This window comes from Callorhinus ursinus, unplaced genomic scaffold (assembly GCF_003265705.2).
Source record: "Callorhinus ursinus isolate GAN/ISIS: 27379988/994484 unplaced genomic scaffold, GSC_fseal_2.0 scaffold30, whole genome shotgun sequence".
In the NCBI taxonomy this organism is placed as follows: Eukaryota; Metazoa; Chordata; class Mammalia; order Carnivora; family Otariidae; genus Callorhinus; species Callorhinus ursinus.
The window spans coordinates 16,193,216-16,208,261 of NW_027397092.1; the positions used below are offsets into that span (position 1 = coordinate 16,193,216).

Genomic DNA, 15,046 nt, shown 5'->3' on the forward strand with positions numbered 1-15,046 from the left:
TGGTCTCACTGCTTAAGGAGATCTCATAGTCCCATTGTTCTATCCTTCAACTCCAAGAAAAGAGATACAGGAACTCCCACAGGGATGTTAACGACTGTAGCCAATCAGTGATCTCTGTCATCAGGGAGGGACCTTTATTTCATCCTTTTACCCTGTGGGTAATCTTGTCCTATAAGCTTGGAAATGTGGGGGAGAAAACCATTTAAACACAGAGGAATAAACTCTGAAGTTTGAGGTGATGAAGAAAAACAGCAGAAAGGACTTTCAGGCCATAAAATGTACTCTGCCCACAATCAATGACGTTCCACAAGAAGTGTTTGAACATTCCCAAAGGCCCTGACAATATCTACACCCCCACAAGAAGAAAATACACCACAAACACCTGTTTCCCAGAAAAAAACCTTTGGTCTGTTGAGGTTCAGGCCCTTAATGGCCTCTACAAGGAAAAGTATTAATGTCTGAAAACTCCTTTCTCACTGCGTTCTAGTTGCAAGTAAACTTGTTGGTGAGATTTTTCCACCCTGATAGAAAACAAGCAGGCTAATTCCTGAGCTGGGAACTAAAAATCATTTGTGGAGAATACTACCTTTCCTGGCCCAGACCAACAGATGTGAAGATCTCAGCCCATGTGCAGCCCAGGAAACCAAATCAGGCCATCACTATCATTGACGTGGAGTTTCATGATTCCAGACATCAGGAACTACAAGGCATTTAATAACATTCACTGGACCACTATAGTTAAAAAAGAAAACATTGACTAATATGAGGAGACTAATACAAATGCACGAACATGTGCAAACACACCCAACACAAACCAAAGTAATTGACTTGCAGTATAATAGCTTAAGGAACCTATTTTTTTTTTTTTTCTGTTCGGTGCAGATTTATTTGAGGCTACCCCTCGCCAGGCACCGCACCACGTGGCGGAAGGGATGCGGTGCCGGGGCCCCAGGCTGTCTAAGAAGGGCAGGAAGTTGAAGATTTCCACCCACCTTCTAGGGGGCCAGGCAAGGCTCGTAGACTGCTCATCTCCTCCACACCTGCCATTCCGACGTCCCTTCTTCCCCTCAGGTCCCTGCCTCAGCCAGCCAAGGCCTCTGGCAGCCCTGAGGCCTCCTGTTTGCATCTCTGGCACAGGCGGCTGGCTGTCTCCATGCCGTCCGTGGACCCAGCTGCTGTGACAGTCTGGATGGGGCCATAGTGACGGCGGCTGGGCTAGGGGCCTGACATGACAGCACGAGGAGAGCTGCGGGGCAGAAAGGTTGCTGGGGAGGTATGAAGTCTCTTGTGCTAAATCTGAGCAGCTGAACCGATCTCTCACTGCGGTTCTCCTGTGAGAGCCACCACGAGGTAGCTATTCACCCCCTAAGAGGTGAGGACGCTGAGGCTCAGAGGGGGAAGTGCTAGGTCCGTGTGCTCACTGGCTGCGCCTCACGGCTCAGGGGCTTCCTGGACACAGAAGGGCTGGAGGGTGGCGTCGGGCCACTCAAAGGGCAGACAGCTGCCCCTGGGTCTTGCTCACGGAGCTCATGACGCAGAGTGCAATCCCCACCACGGTAAGCATCATGCCTGTGAATGCTCCTTTTCCACCTACATCTTCTCCGAGGACCTTCCCGACAATCAGTGTGAAGACGATGGCCAGAGAGTTACTGATGGGCACAGCTAGGGTCAGATCTGTTGATGCCAGGGTGAGGTAGTAGAGAAGGGAGCCACACTGGTTGAGGAAAAAGGGCATCAAGCACTCAGTATTCAAGAAGAGGGTCTTCATCTCCTGCAGCAACTGCCGGGCCCAGGTCCGCTCATGAACCTGCTGCAGGCGGGAGGAGCCCGCTTCAGCAGCGGCTGTGTGCCACCCCACAAGGCGGCCACCAGCACCAGGGCCAGCACCTGTCCAAGAGACGCCGCCATGGCAACGCCGCTCCCTCCACTTCCGGGACCGAAGGGTTAAGGAACCTATTTTATTATATGCTTATAGGAAACCAAGCAGTAGAGTGGAGCAATGAGTTGGAAAGGAACCAGACATTGGTAAAGGAGTATATTAACACCAGGATGATCTGCTAAGAATCACAAGTTAAGCAAACTATGAATTTTGGAACTAAACAGTTCAGTCCAGAAAGGAAGTGATCAAAGCTTAGCACACAATTTATAACAAAGCCAAGTTCAAGCAAACAATTAACTGGTCAAAAATAACATCAAAAACAACAGAACTCAACAAGAAAAATAAGCTACCACAGACAAGGCATAATTCTAGATTTCACAACTCAGTTGTCTCTATTTAAATATGGTCCCTGAGGTCAAAGAGAGAGGAGTATGTCCTGGAAAGTTATAGATCCCTCTGGGAGCATAAGCAAGAATATGCATGAGTGAGCACATAACAAAAAAGCTATATATTCAGACTCAGGAAACATACAACATTTACTTCTTGTTTTGGGGTTTTTTAATGATTTTATTTATTTATTTGAGAGAGAGAGAAAAAGAGCATGAACAGGGGGAGGGGCAGAGGGAGAGGGAGAAGCAGACTCTGCACTGAGCAGGGAGCCCAACACAAGGCTCGATCCCAGGATCCTGGATCATGACCCGAGCCAAAGGCAGACGCCCAACTGACTAGGCCACCTAGCCGCTCCCAACATTTACTTTTTGAAGGATAAATCTCTTCATTCGTAAAATGATATATCTACCTATCATGATGTTTAAGGCCACCTCTACTTCCAAACAATTCATATGATATTTATCACATCTTGCCTCAAAAAAGAAATATAATATAGGTATATATTGTTGTAACTCTGGAGTAAAATAGCTTTTCCATTTACTAGCTGTGATGCTTTGAGCAAGTTGATTTGCCTTTCAAAGTTGTTTTTTATTCTGCAATGTGGTTAGCATAGGATGAAGATTAAATAATAGATGTAATGTGATTGGCACATACTCATCATTCTATTAAAGATAACTACAGCCATTACTGTTTTAGAAACATAAAACATAAAAAGTAAAAAGCATCTGCTTTTTTTTTATGTTGCTATGCTTGCCCAAATTCTGCCCTTGGTCTACTTCTCCTTCTCTATCCTTTTAGTATAATAGTAACTAACATTTATTGGTAGTTACCAATGTTCTACATATTCTGCTTGTATAACCTCATTTAAGCCTTGCAACAGTTCCATGAGGGTAGGACCTCTTAATTTCACCATTTAATAAATGTGGAAACTGAGCATAGAGAGGTTAAGTAACCTGCCCAATGTCACACAGCCAGTAAAGTGTCAAAGCCAAACAATATGGCTTTCAAGTTCGTGTTCTTAACTACTATGTCACAACTACCTCAAATAGCACACCTAAGCAGATAATTCCCACATCTAGTATTCTGGTGCTTTGAACCAACACTTCAAAACAAGGCTAAAGCCAGGAGGGTGTTAGAACCAGCCAATGGAATTTCTGTCCCTATGGGTTCAGTCCCATTGGTAAAAGCTGCAATGACAAAAAGTGCTGTATTTGTAAAACCAGTCAGTAGTGACACAGAAAGGCTCCTGCTAAGCAGTACTCTAAGATGAATTATGTCAAACACCAATGACACACATCCTTCCTATGGTAGAAGACTTTTCTATACCCACTTAGCCTTGTTCCCATCCTCTGGAGGGTAGCTAACATTTACTGAGTGGTTACTACTTTTGAAATTGAGTCTACAAAAAGACAATTACCTCACCAAGGTAACACAGAGTTGAGAATACAGGACACAATAAGACATAGGTCTTTAAAGTCTAAGCACTGAGCACTTTGTACCTGGTATCAGAATGTATTATAAATATTATTATTTTATTCAATCCCCATTGCACACCATTCAACCTATTCACCCAAAAAGCCATGGAATCATCTTCGACTTCTCTTTTCCTTTCATGATACACATGCAATCCCTTACCTGTCTCTATTAAGTGTACCAAATGAAATAATTTCTTATTACTTTCACCACTACCACTCTCATCCAAGCTACTATAACTTCTCTCCTGAATGAATGCAATAGTGCCTTAGCAGTGCTTTCTTCTACCTTGCCCCCTCTGTAATCTATTCTGGACAAAGGAACCAGAAATGATCCTTCATGGTCTCATTCACAGGAAAATCCTGAAGTCCTTGCCCCAGACTGCAAGGTCCTTCATGCTCTGGCATCTGGCTACTTCATCTACTAAACCTCCCCACCCTTGCTTGTCCACTCCAATGACAGTGACCTTTCCTTTACTGCCCCTCAAAAACACCAACTATTCTTCATCCCTAGGTAGTTTATATTTATTATTACTTCTGCTTGAAATGCTTTTCTTTATTGCATTCAGGACTCTACTCAAGACTGTTGAATCACAGATCTGTACCTCTGAAACAAATAATGCAATATATGTTAAGAAAAAAAAAAGAAGATAGCAGGAGGGGAAGAATGAAGGGGGGGAAACTGGATGGGGAGACGAACCATGAGAGACGATGGACTCCGAAAAACAAATTGAGGGTTCTGGAGGGGAGGGGGTGGGGGGATGGGTTAGCCTGGTGATGGGTATTAAAGAGGGCACGTTCTGCATGGAGCACTGCGTGTTATGCACAAACAATGACTCATGGAACGCTACATCAAAAACCAATGATGTAATGTATGGTGATTAACTTAACAATAAAAAATTTAAAGAAAAGAAAAAAAAAGTCACTTACCAAAAAAGGACATCCCTCCTGTTTCTGTATAAAATGCCAGACTCCAACATTTTCTATCCCCTTTGGCTGCTTTATTTCTCTTCACAGAAGACACTCAGAAATAACTTCTCTTCTTGTCTTCTATAAAAGTCTAAGTGAGACCATGCTCAGAGCTTATAGAAGCGTAACTTCTGAAAACAGGGAAAAAAAGGTTGGTAAAGGGAGGAAAAAGACGAAAGTCTGGTTAAGAGAACTGAGTACTACACTCACAAACAAGAAAGAATTAGAGCTCAGAATTGATGGTTCTCTGGTAGCAAAGAGTACCAGGATTCCCACCCTCCAGATTGCTGAACCCCAATGTGGCACAAAAGCAGAAAATTGTGATTTTTAACAAAACACTGTATATGTGAACAAACATCCACATACTATCAGCAATGATCATGATAAAGTCGAAGATAAGAAGTGTTCCTTCTATTTTCTGGGGTCCTTGTTATACTTTACCACATAGACTGTGGTAGGAAATTTGCAGAGGACAGAGTCCCCATGATGACCAAGAGTAAATTTCTCACCAGCACAGCAGGAAAGAGGCTCTAAGTCTGATTTTATTTGAATTAATAAAAATTTTCAAAATATACTACTTGCTTAGCAGGATTTTGTCAAGGGCTCTCTGTGCCTCCTAGGTCTGGATTTCTGTTTCCTTCCCCACACTCAAAAAGTTCTCAGTTTTTATTTCTCCAAATAAATTTTCTGCCCCCCTTTCTCTCTCTTCTCCTTCTGGGATCCCTTTAATGCTGATGTTTTTATGCTTGATGGTGTCACTGAATTCGCTTAAACTATTTTCCTTTTTTATTATTATTTTTCCCTCCTCTATTCAGCTTGATTGTTTTCCATTACTCTGTTCTCCAGGATGCTGATCCATTTCCTGCTTCCTATAGTCTACTATTTATTCTATCCAGTGTTATTTTTCATTTTAGTTATTGAGTTCATCTCTGAATGGTTCTTTTTTATGCTTTCTATCTCTTTGTTAAGGGTCTCACTGAGGTCCTCCACTCTTCTCAAGTCCGCTGAGTATCTTTATGACTGCTACATTAAATCCCCTTTCAGGCATATTACTTATCTCTGTTTCATTTAGGTCTTTTGCTGTGATTTTGTCCTGTTCTTTCATTTGGGACATATTCTTCTGTCTCCATATTTTGTCTAAATCTCTTGGTCTGTTTCTATGTGTTAGGAAAGTTAGCTGCATCTCCTGATCTTGAAAGTAGTGACCTTATGAAAAAGAAACCCTGTAGTGTCCTGCAAGGCAATGTCCCCTGTTCACCAGAACCTGGCGTTTTAGGGGTGTCTCCTATGTGTGTCTTGCCTGAGCCCTATTGTTGTGGCTGAGCCATATTTGCCTTCAGTCCAGTCATCTGCCATGGCTCTCTTTGCCTGTTGTGGGCAGGGTCTGGACCCCGTGTTAGTGGGCCAGTCTAAGGCCACCTTGAGTTTGAGTTGGGTCAGACTAGGCATTTGTCAAATCTGCAGTAAAACTAAACTGCACGGTGCTCTCACTGCATTGTCCCCTGAGAAGCTTTCATTGATGAGTAGGGCCTCCAGTCAGACCAGATGTCTGCTCCCAGCCCACAGCTGGGGTTGCAGTTGAACTAGTGTGTGTGGTTTTCTTCCACTCTCCCTTGGGCAAGAGCCAATTTGGGGTGATGCTGACTTCTGTTGGGCCTGCTTGCATACTGCCATGCTCGTGTGGCACTGCTACGGACAGACTCCTGTGAGTGTGCACAGTCACAGAAGAGCATGGTAATGGGACCTGTTACCAAGCTAGATGGAGAGCATTTGTGCTAAATTGGTTCCTGTCCATATATAGGCTGGGGGGCAGGAGAAGGAAATGGCACCCACCAGCTCTTGTGTTCCTGGAGAATTCTCCTAAAGATCCCTGCCCCTCCAGCACATGCTCTGAGATTAGTAAACAAATCTCCCTCCCATATACCCCAGGCATTTTCAAACTGCTGCTTCAGCAGGGCTGTTGTTATGCTGCTTTTTAAGGAAGGGGTTCAGTTTACTCTCACCTCCAGCTCTCCCAGAGCTGAGCCCACTGATTTTTAAAGTTCCAAGTGTTAATCTCCACTGATTGTAAGAAGTCAGAAGTTAAGCCCCTTTGGTTTTCAAAGCCAAATCTTATATGAATTTGTCTTCCCAGTGAGGGTCCCTCATGTCTGGGGTTCCTGGTGGGGGGTATGCTCCTCTCCACACCTGCAGTGTCTCTCTCTCTCCCTAGGGACAGTCCTGCAGATCAGTTTGGCTCAGGACCGCATCTCCACCCTTTCTATTCTCTTTGATGTGGGCTCTTCTCTACATTTAGTTGTGGAGAGTCTGTCTTGCCAGTTTGGGTCATTTTCTGGGCTATTTACACTGACGGGGGTATTATCTAGTTGTATCTGTGGGATGAGATGGGCCTAGGATCTTCCCATTCAACCATCCTCCCTGGAAGTCCCAAAGCACATTTTGAATGAAATACAAACTCCTGATTGTAGTCATCAAGACTCTACATGGCCTTGTCCTTTTTTAGCAATCTAACCTCATCTGCCCCCATTCCCCTTTCTCCCTCTGTACCACACTTCTCTTTTAGTTCTTCAAAAATGTCAAGCTCTCTTATAGCTCAGTTTGTTCCTTTTACCTACAATGCTATTTCCCTTCCTGTATTCCCACTCTGATTCCTTTTAGTCCTTAGGTCTCAGCTTCTATGTCACTTTCACAAAGAGGCCTTCCTTGAACATCCTATCTGAAACTCTCCTGCCCCAAGATTCTCCATCACTCTACCTTTTTGATTTCTCTTAGCAAAAGGCAGAGTTTTTCAGTATGAATAAATGAAACAAGATCCAAATACATACTGCATACAAAAGACACCCTTAAAATTCAAATTATCTAAGACAATTTTGAAAGTATAAGAAAAGTAAAAGATAAACCATTCAAACAGCAATCACAAGAGAGCTGGAATGGCTTTATTAATACCTGACAAGATAGATTTTAAAACAGGAAATAGCACTAGAGACAAAAAGGAATATTTCGGAGCATGTGGGTGGCTGAGTCAGTTAAGCATCTGCCTTCAGCTCATGATCTTGGGGTCCTGGGATCAAGCCCCATGTCAGGCTCCCTGCGGAGAGTCTGCTTCTCCCTCTCCCTCTGCCCCTTTTCCCACTGCCCCCGCTTGTGTTCTCTCTCTCTCTAAAAAATAAATAAAATCTTTAAAAAAGGAATATTTCATAATATAAAAAGGGTCAATATATCAGAAAGATATCATAGTTATAAATATACAAACTTAAAGACAGCCCCAAATACATGAAGCAACTGACAGATATTTCACCAACAGCTGGATATCTGAAAATCTCATTGTTAATAGCTGATCTAACACTACGCAGAAAATCAGCAAGAATGTAAGATTTGAACAAAGTTACTGAAGAGTAGTGGAATATGTCCCCCCAAAATATGCCATTTTGGCATAAGAACTATTGTGAGCTAAAGACACTTGAAAAACAGCAGATGCAAGAAAGGCACTCTGACCTTTCCTTTTCTTCCTGAAAGCAATAGATAAAACTCCTATGGGAAAGATGCCCTTCCTCTTTCAGGAAGAAAAAAAATTCTTATCATCAAAGACAATGAGTAGAGCCTAGACAAATCTATACAAACAGATCTTGTTAAAATAACTCTTACCTTCTATTAGTCTCCCACTTATTTTGGGTACTTTTCCACAACAGCTACTCTGTTCAACCTGACATAAAAGCACTTGATCCCATCCACTTTTGGGGTCCTTATGTCCCCATGGGGGCTCCCAAGTACATGTTAAACTCTGTTTTTCTCCTGTTAATCTGTTTTATAACAATATAATTCTCAGGCCCAGCCAGAGACCATAAAGAGTAGAAGTGAAGTTTTGCTTCCCCTACAATATCAATCAGTTTGATCTAACATCTATAAAATATTCCACCAAACAGCACTAGAATACACATTCCTTTCAAGATCACACAAAGCATTCTCCAGGATAGTTCATAAGCTGAATCATAAAATAAGTCTCAAAAAATTTAAAAAACATTTAAATCATACAAAGTATGCATTTCAATCACATGAAATTATTATCTTTTAAAGATTTTATTTATTTGACAGAGAGAGAGAGAGCACAAGAAGGAGAAACAGGCAGAGGGAGAGGGAGAAGCATGCTCCCCGTGGAGCAGGGAGCCCAATGCAGGGCTTGATCCCAGGACCCTGGGATCATAACCTGAGTGAAAGGCAGATGCTTAACTAACTGAGCCACCCAGGCACCTGGAACTATTATTTTTTAAAAGATTTTATTTATTTGAGAGACAAAGTGAGCATGAGGAGGGTAAGAAGGGGGAAAAGCAAAGTCCCCACTGAGCAGGCAGTCCAACTCGGGACTCAATCCCAGGACCCCCAGGTGGCCCAATCACATGAAATTAAATTAAAAACTAAAAAAAAAAATATTTGGAAATTGAAAAACATACTTCTAAAAACCCATTGGTCACAGAAGAATTTGCAATGGAAACTAGAAATACTTTGAACTTAATGAAAACAAAAATAAAATATGTCAAAATTTATAAGATGTAGCTTAAAACAATACTTAAAAGGAAATTTATAGCTTTAAGTGCTTCTATCAGAAAAGTCTCAAATCAATAACCTAAGCTTCCACCTTAAGAAACTAGAAAAAGGGGGGGCGGAGCAGGATGGCGGAAGAGTAGATCTGGATTTTATCTGGTCTCAGGAATTCAGGTGAATAGGGATCAAACCATTCTGAACACCTACAAACTCAACAGGAGATCGAAGAAAAGAATAGCAACAACTCTGAACAGAAAAGCGACCACTTTCTGGAAAGTAGGACGTGCGGAGAAGTGAATCCGAGGTGATATTCGGGAGGATAGACGGCAGGGGAGGGGGCCTCCGTCGGCCGCTTCTGGCAAGTGATAGAGCCGTGGAGCACAAAATCGGACCTTTTAGAAGTTGGCTCCGCTGAGGGACGTCGCTCCAGTGGCTAAGCGGGGGGGGGACCCTCTCGGGAGAGTGTGGTCTCAGGACCCTCGGGGTCAGAGAAAGACCCCTCAGGGGTGCCTGAGTGCAGCAGAGCTCCCAGGTATCGGAGCGGAGAAGCCTGCTGCAGAGACGGAGCCGAGGCGCGGGCTCTCAGCTCGGGGTTGCCATAAACTGTGATCCGTGGCACAGTCGGGCCACTGCTCCTCCAGCAGGGACCCAACAAGCGGCAGATCCGGGGAGACTCCCCTTCCTCCCCCGGGAGGAGCGGCACGGGAGCACACCGCAGGGATCTGCTGGGTTTGGAGACTCCACACGGGGTCGGCTGCCAGACATAGAAATGCTCGGTCACAGGCTGGGTGAGCACGGAGTGCGGCCGGAGACTGGGGAGATGGGAGTGACTGACTGCTTTTCTCTGGGGGCGCACTGAGGAGCGGGGCCCCGACTTCTCGGCTTCTCCGGGGCGGAGATTGGGAAGCCGCCATTTTCACTCTCGTCCTCCAAAGCTGTACCGAGAGCTTGCAGGGAACAAAAGCTCCCGAGAGCAAACCCGAGCAGATTACTTAGCCCAGACCAGGCAAGGGCGGGGCAATTCCGCCTCCAGCAAAAACATTTGGGAACCACGGCAACAGGCCCCTCCCCCAGAAGATCAGCACGAACAGCCAGCCAAGACCAAGTTTACCGATCAATGAGAACAGCAAAACTCCAGTGCTAGGGGAATAATGCACATAGAATTCATGACTATTTACCATGATTCATTAGTCTTTCAAAGTTAATTTTTTTAACTGTTTTTTTTTTAATTTTTCTTTTTCCCTTTTTCAACCAACATCTTATCAATCCCTTTTTTAAAAAAACTTTTTATTTTTCATTTTTAGAGTCATATTCTATCCCTTCATAGTAGTTACCCTTATTTTGGGCATATATATATATATATACAAGTTATCTCTTTAAAATTTGGAGATACCGTTTCTTCTAACATATCAAAATACACCCTAAATCTCTAGTGTATGGCTTTGTTCTAGTCTCCTGCCTGATCACATTCTCTCCCCTTTTTTTTTCTTTCTTTCTCTTTTTTTATCCTTTCTTTTTTCAAGCACCTTATAAATTCCTTTTTTAAAATTTTTTATAATTTTCATCTTTACAGTCATATTCCATCCCTTCATTGTATCAACCCTTATTTTGTACATATATAAGTCTTTCTTTCTTTAAAATTTTAGGAGGCAATTTCTTCTAACAGACCAAAATACACCCAAAATCTAGTGTGTGGCACTGATCTATGCACTAGCCTGATCACATTTGATCATATTCTGTTTTTTTTGTTTTGTTCTGTTTTTCGTTGTTACTGTCTTTTTCTTTTTCTTTTTTTCTCTTTTTTCTTTCTTTCCCTTTCTTTTCCCCTGGTTTCAGGTCTTTTCTGATTTGTTTAGAGTATATTTTCTGGGGACGTTGTAAACCTGTTACAATTTGTTCTCTCATTCATCTATTCTCCTCTGGACAAAATGACAAGACGAAAAAAAATCACCTCAACAAAAAGAACAAGAGGTAGTACCGTCTGCCAGGGACCTACTCAATACAGACATTAGTATGATGTCAGACCTAGAGTTCAGAATCATAATTTTAAAGAGACTAGCTGGGCTTGAAAAAAGCATGGAACTTATTAGAAAAACACTTCCAGGAGAAATAAAAGAACTAAAATCTAAACAAATCGAAATCAAAAAGTCTATTCATGAGGTGCAATAAAAAATGGGGGCACTAACTGCTAGGATAAATGAGGCAGAAGAGAGAATCAGCGATATAGAAGACCAAATGATGGAAAATAAAGAGGCTGAGAAAAAGAGATAAACAACTACTGGATTAAGAGGGCAGAATTCGAGAAATTAACGATACGATAAGACGAAACAACATTAGAATAATTGGGATCCCAAGAGAAGAAGAAAGAGAAAGAGGGGCAGAAGGTATATTGGAGCAAATTATAGCAGAGAACTTCAGTAATGTGGGCAAGGAAACAGGCAGCAAAATCCAGGAAGCACAGAGAACCCCTCTCAAAATCAATAAAAATAGGTCAACATCCCAACATCTAATATTAAAACTTACGAGTCTCAGAGACAAAGAGAAAATCTTGAAAGCAGCTCAGGAAAAGAGATATGTAACCTATAATGGTAGAAATATTAGATTGGCAACACACCTATCGACAGAGATCTGGCAGGCCAGAAAGGACGGGCATGATATCTTCAGAGCACTAAACGAGAAAAATATGCAGCCAAGAATACCATATCCAATTCGGCTGTCACTGAAAATAGAAGGAGAGATAAAAAGCTTCCGGGACAAACAAAAACTAAAGGAATTTGCAAACATGAAACCAGACCTCCAAGAAATATTGAAAGGGGTCCTCTAAGCAAAGAGAGAGCCTAAACGCAGCATAGACCAGAAAGGAACACAGACAATATACAGTAACAGTCACCTTACAGGCAATACAATGGCACTAAATTCATATCTTTCAATAGTTACCCTGAATGTAAAAGGGCTAAATGCCCCAATCAAAAGACAGAGGCTATCAGATTGGATTGAAAAACAAGACCCATCGATATGCTGTCTGCAAGAGACTGATTTTAGACCCAAAGACACCCCCACATTGAAAGTGAGGGGGTGGAAAACCATTTGCCATGCTCATGGACACCAAAAGAAAGCTGGGGTGGCAATCCTTATATCAGACAAATTAGATTTTAAAACAAAGACTGCAATAAGAGGTGAGGAAGGACACTATATCCTACTTAAAGGGTCTATCCAACAAGAAGATCTAACAATTGTAAATATCTATGCCCCGAACATGGGAGCAGCCAATTATATAAGGCAATTAATAACAGAAGCAAAGAAACACATTGACAACAATACAATAATAGTGGGGGACTTTAACATCCCCCTGACTGAAATGGACAGATCGTCAAAGCAAAAGATCAACAAGGAAATAAAGACTTTAAATGACACACTGGACCAAATGGACTTCACAGACATATTCAGAACATTCCATCACAAGGCAATGGAATACACATTCTTCTCTAGTGCCCATTGAACATTCTCCAGAATAGATCACATCCTAGGTCACAGATCAGGTCTCAACTGGTACCAAAAGATTGGGATCATTCCCTGCATATTTTCAGACCACAATGCTTTGAAATTAGAACTCAATCACAAGAGGAGAGTCGGAAAGAACTCAAATACATGGAGGCTAAAGAGCATCCTACTGAAGAATGAGTAGGTCAACCAGGAAATTAAAGAAGAATTAAAAAAATTCATGGAAACAAATGAAAATGAAAACAGAACTGTTCAAAATCTTTGGGATGCAGCAAAGGCAGTCCTGAGAGGAAAGTATATAGCACTTCAAGCCTTTCTCAAGAAATAAAGTCTCAAGTACACAACCTAACCGTACACCTAAAGGAGCTAGAGAAAAAACAGCAAATAAAGCCTAAACCCAGCAGGAGAAGAGAAATAATAAAGATCAGAGCAGAAATCAATGAAATAGAAACCAAAAGAACAGTAGAACAGATCAATGAAACTAGGAGCTGGTTCTCTGAAAGAATTAACAGGATTGATAAACCCCTGGCCAGACTTATCAAAAAGAAAAGAGAAATGACCCAAATCAACAAAATCATGAATGAAAGAGGAGAGATCAAAACCAACACCAAAGAAATACAAACAATTATAAGAACATACTATGAGCAACTCTATGCCAGCAAATTAGATAACCTGGAAGAAATGGGTGCATTCCTAGAGATGTTTCAACTACCAAAATTGAACCAGGAAGAAACAGAAAACCTGAACAGACCTATAACCACTAAGGAAATTGAAGGAGTCATCAAAAATCTCCGAACACACAAAAGCCCAGGGCCAGATGGCTTCCCAGGGGAATTCTACCAAATATCTGAAGAAGAATTAATACCTATTCTCCTGAAACTGTTCCAAAAAATAGAAATGCTAGGAAAACTTCCAAACTCATTTTATGAGACCACCATTACCTTGATACCCAAACCAGACAAAGACCCCATCAAAAAGGAGAATTACAGACCAATATCCTTGATGAACATAGATGCAAAAATTCTCACCGAAATACTAGCCAATAGGATCCAACAGTACATTGAAAGGAGTATTCACCATGACCAAGTGGGATTTATCCCTGGGCTGAAGGTTGGTTCAACATCCGCAAATCAATCAACATGATACAATACATTAACAAGAGAAAGAACAAGAATCATATGATCCTCTCAATAGATGCAGAAAAAGCATTTGACAATGTACAGCATCCTTTCTTGATCAAAACTCTTCAGAGTATAGGGATAGAGAGTACATACCTCAATATCATAAATGCTATCCATGAAAAACCTACAGCGAATATCATTCTCAATGGGGAAAAGCTGAGAGCTTTTCGCCTAAGGTCAGGAACACAGCAGGGATGTCCACTCTCACTACTGCTATTCAACATAGTATTAGAAGTCCTAGCCACAGCAATCAGACAACAAAAAGAAATCAAAGGCATCCAAATCGGCAAAGAGGAAGTCAAACTCTCACTCTTTGCAGATGATATGGTACTGTATGTGCAAAACCCAAAAGACTCCACCCCAAAACTGCTAGAACTCATAGAGGAATTCAGTAAAGTGGCAGGATATAAAATCAATGCACAGAAATCACTGGCATTCCTATACACCAGCAACAAGACAGAAGAGAGACAAATTAAGGAGTCGATCCCATTTACAATTGCACCCAAAACTGTAGGATACCTAGGAATAAATCTAACCAAAGAGGCAAAGGATCTGTACTCAGAAAACTATAAAATACTCATGAAAGAAATTGAGGAAGACACAAAGAAATGGAAAAACGTTCCATGCTCATGGATTGGAAGAACAAACATTGTGAAGATGTCAATGCTACCTAGAGAAATCTACACATTCAATGCATTCCCCATCAAAATACCATCCACTTTTTTCAAAGAAATGGAACAAATAGTTCTAAAATTTTTATGGAACCAGAAGAGACCCCGAATAGCCAGAGGAATGTTGAAAAAGAAAAGCAAAGCTGGCAGCATCACAATTCCGGACTTTCAGCTCCATTACAAAGCTGTCATCATCAAGACAGTATAGTACTGGCACAAAAACAGACACATAGATCAATGGAACAGAATAGAGAGCCCAGAAATGGACCCTCAACTCTATGGTCAACTCATCTTCGACAAAGCAGGAAAGAACGTCCAATGGAAAAAAGACAGTCTCTTCAACAAATGGTGTTGGGAAAATTGGACAGCCACATGCAGAAGAATGAAACTGGACCATTTCCTTACACCACACACAAAAATAGACTCCAAATGGCTGAAAGACCT

At 41.8% G+C, this 15,046-nt stretch overlaps 1 pseudogene; it reads right to left on the reverse strand.

The window, feature by feature from the left end:
* Window positions 1-1,207: 1,207 nt before the first annotated feature.
* On the reverse strand, window positions 1,208-1,928 carry LOC112815098 (transmembrane protein 234-like; annotated as a pseudogene).
* Between the last annotated feature and the right edge of the window lie 13,118 nt (window positions 1,929-15,046).